This window comes from Suricata suricatta, chromosome 14 (assembly GCF_006229205.1).
Source record: "Suricata suricatta isolate VVHF042 chromosome 14, meerkat_22Aug2017_6uvM2_HiC, whole genome shotgun sequence".
Classification (NCBI taxonomy): domain Eukaryota; kingdom Metazoa; phylum Chordata; class Mammalia; order Carnivora; family Herpestidae; genus Suricata; species Suricata suricatta.
The window spans coordinates 23,069,574-23,074,446 of NC_043713.1; the positions used below are offsets into that span (position 1 = coordinate 23,069,574).

At 43.3% G+C, this 4,873-nt stretch overlaps 1 protein-coding gene across 1 annotated transcript in view; it reads left to right on the forward strand.

The window, feature by feature from the left end:
- Positions 1 to 3,522: 3,522 nt before the first annotated feature.
- MRO (maestro) overlaps positions 3,523 to 4,873 on the forward strand; it is a 25,095-nt gene continuing 23,744 nt past the window's right edge. Inside the window, exon 1 of the mRNA XM_029922886.1 lies at positions 3,523 to 3,569. The gene's annotated coding sequence lies outside the window, so the exon portion shown is untranslated. The remainder of the gene's footprint in view (positions 3,570 to 4,873) is intronic.

Sequence of the window (4,873 nt, forward strand, 5' to 3'; positions counted from 1 at the left end):
CTATTGCTGGGTCATAAGGGAGTTCTATGGATAGTTTTTTGAGGAGCCTCCACACTGTTTTCCAGAGTGGCTGCACCAGTTTACATTCCCACCAACAGTGTAGGAGGTTGAAAACATGTATCACTTCTAATCAGAATCGGGGTCCGGTACCCTCCATGCTGGAATAAATGTGTGATTCAAAATACAAAACCCCAAAGCAGAAAACTATTCTGCAAAATTTGTAACAGTCAGAGTGTTTTCCTCCTACATTCGTTCCTAAAAGGAATTTTCTTAAAGAACTACAAATAGTTCTTTATTTTTTTTAAGATATAAAAGTCACTGTATTGTGAGATTTGGGATTGCTATGTTACTTAATTATACTAAGTGTTACTTCTACTCATCAAAGAAAAAAGTCTTTCTTTTCATCCTCTTTTCTTTTTTTTTTCTTTTTGAATAATGTATGTGCAGCCTAAATAAATATTCATTTGGGGGAAGTAAATTCTTGGCATAAAATTTGTAACAATGAGTTCGGCTTTACTTTTATTCTAACAGAGGTTTCAATTTCAGGAACAGGTAGAAAGCTAGAGTTCTCTTTTCTCTAGAGATCAAAACCAAAGAGAAAAAGACGTCTAATCTCATTATTCTACAGCCACTTAGGACCGTAGGATGAAGGAGGCACATCGTGAGTGACTTTCTCACAGATCCCTGGGTTTTTAAATAATGGGCACGTCTAAGCACTGAGCTGACAATGAAAGACAGTGAGATTCATGAGACTCTTGTTCTAGGATTAAACATATTCGTCGTCTAATAGAAACACATTTCAAACAAGGACTGAGAGGTGAACGTGCCCTTACCGGGCAGGGGCACAGAGAGGGCGCTGCCTCCTGCCTCCCCACCAGCCTTCCGCCTTCCCCTCCTTGGCCCTGTGGCTATAAAATACAAACAAACCATCAAAACCCAAAACACTGCTGTTTATTTTTTAATGCTTTCTGTTGAGGAAGGTGCCCAGCAACTAAAAAACATTTCTTAGATTTTTTCATGCTTAAAAATGCAAGGGGGAAAAAAAGACTGAGAAGTTTGTATTCTGGTTATCCATGTTGATTTTTTTTTGAGAGAAGAGAGAAAGAGAGCACAGGTGGGGAGGAACAAGAAAGAGGGGAGGGAGAGAGAATCTTTTTTAAAGTTTATTTATTTATTTTGAGAGAGACAGAGACAGAGAGAGACAGACAGACAGAGAGAACACATGTGTGCAGGGGAGGGGCAGAGAGAGAGAGAGAGAGAGAGAGAGAGAGAAACCCAAGCAGGCTCTGTGCTGTCCCGTGGAGCCGACCCAGGGCTTGATCCCATGAACTGTGAGATCATGACCTGAGTTGAAAACAAGAGTCTGATACTTAACTGACTGAGCTGCCCAGGGGCCCCTCCTTGTTAATTTTCTCCCAAAGTTTATTTATTTGGGGGAGGGGGTTGGGGAGAGAGGGGAAGAGGGAGAGGGAGAGATTGAATCTCAAGTCTGCTCCTCCCCTGTCATCCTGGAGCCCAAGACAAGGCTCCCTCTCAGGAACCCATGTCATCTGACCTGAGCTGAAATCAAGAGTCCAGCCTAACTGACTGAGCCGCCCAGGCGCCCCCTCCTGCTGATTTTTTAAATTGAAAGTAACAAATGCTTTTGGTAATAACATTCAAACAATGCAGAAAAGTATACAGTTGAACTAAAAGCTCTCTTTCTCACCCACTTACTCTCCTCCTGGAAGACCCCTGTTAATGATTTCTTGAAAGTCTTTTGAGGAAACACAATTTGCTATGTCAGCATATTTTTCATTTTAAAATTTCCATACATTGAGTTATAATATATTCTCTTCTGCACCTTGGTTTTTTCACTTAATAATATACCTTGAACATCTCTTTGTCTCAGCATACCTAGGATTACTCTGTTCTTTTATAACCCTCCCCACTATTCCATTGTAAAAAGATACTCTAACATATTTATTTAACCTGTCCCCTGCTAATGGACCTTTGCAACAACTTTTTTTCGCTATTGCAAATAATAGCAAATATCTGGCAGATAGCATAAATGTCTGAAGGAAGGGGTTCCTTTTTCTAATTTTCACAAAATCACCACATTTACACCATTGATGGTGTAAATGACCATCAATGGGAGTACTATGTCAAAGGGCATATGCAGAAAGACTTTTGGTAGATATTAACTTTCCCTCCAAAATGGTACTAATAGACTCAATTTTGACACGTACAGTGGTGGATTCTAAGATCAAAAACTTGCTGTGTTGTTTTAAGCCATGATTAAGGTTCATTTACCTTAAAAAAGAATGAGAACAGGAGTACTTAAAAGCTAGCAAAAAAAAAAAAAAAAATCCCAGTGGGTAAGATTGGATGATTTGCTTGTTACCTACTTTCCATCCTTTTCTGGGGACAGTCCAATGTGTAGCCTCTTGAAGGAACTGAGACCCAAAGCCTGCAGAGTTCATTCCTGGACATACGTGTGTTGATAAAACCGTCTTCTCTTGCTCTTCGCTGGAGCACTTAAATAAGCAGCAGTAAGAAAGGCCCAGGAAGCTGTGGTGGAGGCTGGGATCATGGGGTCAAAGACAGATGGTGGAGATGCACCTGTCGTGGGCTGTATAAAACACATCCTATTGCAACAGCCTTCTCCAGTCCCTCAAGGAAGAGTCAACTGTCTCAATAATAGACTGGATTTCTAATAACAGAAACACAACACATGTTAAAGCACTTTTGGACATGGGTGTATTGTTCTGTAGGTAAAATTGTGCCTGCAATTGTATCATAAAATGCCTACACATTTGTCACTCGGTGGGATTCTGCCTTAAATGCAAAAATGCAGTCTTAAGACCGTTTAAGAAGAAGGAATATATTAGGCAATGTCCAGGACAAAGAAAATGGAGACAAGGAAGGTGGGGGAAGAAAGGGATGGGAGGAAAGAAGGCCACAGAGAAGAAGAATGGCCTGTAGAGAAGATCAGGAGAATCCAGTGAATGAGTCAAAGCAGGAGAGGAAGCCGAACTCAGAGACCCCAGTCCCACCAACTAGCTTTGAGACTCTGGGCAAGCCCCCCCTCCCTCTGCCTGCTCTCGTTTCCCTACTCCTCCAGGAGGCATGAGAACGACCGCCTCCATGAACTGAGGGGACACAAAGTGACACACAGCGTAAGAATGCTTTGGGCTGTTCAAAGCACGGACAGTGACGCATGGTCATAACTGTGGGGCTGATGAGGCCTCTCGTCACGCTGTCTACTGTCTTCAACAATAAAGCGCACGTAGCTTTCTCACTGGGCCCTTGCAAACTAGGAAACAAATGTGGGAGTTTTCAGAGTTTCCAAAACTGCATGAAATGTATCTGTAGCAATTATCAGGGCGTAGATAGCCTAAAAAGGTCTTACTATCTATTTCCCTCTTGTGATAAAACACTAATTCATTCCATGTTTCATCTTCAAGGACAAAATGCAGTTTGGCCGGCCCCGGGCTCCTTTAAAGGACCATGATGTTCCCGGGATTGGTTACATTCATCTTCCACCAGGATGAGTGTGGAGATGGCCGCGCTCTTCACTGCCTAGTCAGGTAAGACCGCACAGGGCATTTTCCGCATCCAGCCGGTTCTCTTCAACACTGTAGTTGAACACAGTTCACTGATTGCTGTAGATTTAACCAGTTAGGTTGAAAGATGTTTATAGGCATTGATGATTATTTTTTGGAAGTAGGGGTATTAGTGATGGTGTAGGCATAATTAATATGTCAGATAGGAAAAAGTGTTAAGCTTGAACTTTTTGGAAAACCTTCGTTGGCAGAGGGATGCCTGGGTAGCTCAGTCGGTTGAGCACCTGACTTTGGCTCAGGTCATGACCTCACAGTTTGTGAGTTCAAGCCCCACGTTGGGTGACCTCACGCCCTGCCTTGGGAAGCACAAGCCCCGCTCCTTTGAGCCTTGCTTCAGGTAAGTCCCACTTCTCTCTCCCTCTCACTCGTGCCCTCTCTCTCTCTCTCTAAAAAAATCTTTATTGACATTTATTTTATGCTGAATGTACTCCTGGCCCATAAGTTTGTTTTTTTTTTTCCAATTTCTTCTGAGATATCTTTATCTTCAGTGCAGAGATCCATTCTCTTTCAGTAAGGACCATCCCAGTGTGGCAGGAGGAGTTTATACGGGGTTAACCTGACCCTGAGCTCTGTAAATCCGGGATCACGTTTTGGGGCCTTGTTCACCTGGATGAGCTCAAGGATCAATGAATCAATTTCTACCCTCCTAAGGCCAGCATTACTCGCTGCATTCTTCAGCCCGCGCAGAACTGTGGTGGGGCCACTGACCGTGTCTAGCCCCATCGTGTGGCCCGAGCCCCTACACCATAGTGACAATGGAGTGTCATCGGTTGCTTCTGTAAAGTGACATCTTTCAGGGACTTAGTTGCTTTTCAGATACCTTCGATCGTCTGGCTGTTTCATGGATGTTCCCAAAGTAAACACAGAGATTTGAACCTCTTGATTCGCATGATTTGTCAGGGTTTTCTGGGTCAAGAGAGTAGAGAACCGTTTTCAGAGATCATCTCAGGCTACCTCAGGAGGAGTTTTAACTCATTCTTACATTCCGGGACTGATACTGACCATCAAGTAATATAAACAGGAAAAAGGGAGGCAGGACAGCCAGACAGGGAGTTAGATGAGCAAACAACTGGCAGCAACTTTCTGTCCCAGAGGCAGTAGAACTGGAGAGCCCTCATTCCACTTACCCCACCTGGCCGTCACCAGGCTCCTGCTTCCTTGTGCTAGAGGGTATTTGAAGCCAAGGAATAAACTCGGTGCGTCTCCTCCTGGCATTTACTTTATGCAAAGATGTGAGACAAAAAGTCCATGGCTTTTTCTAAGATAAC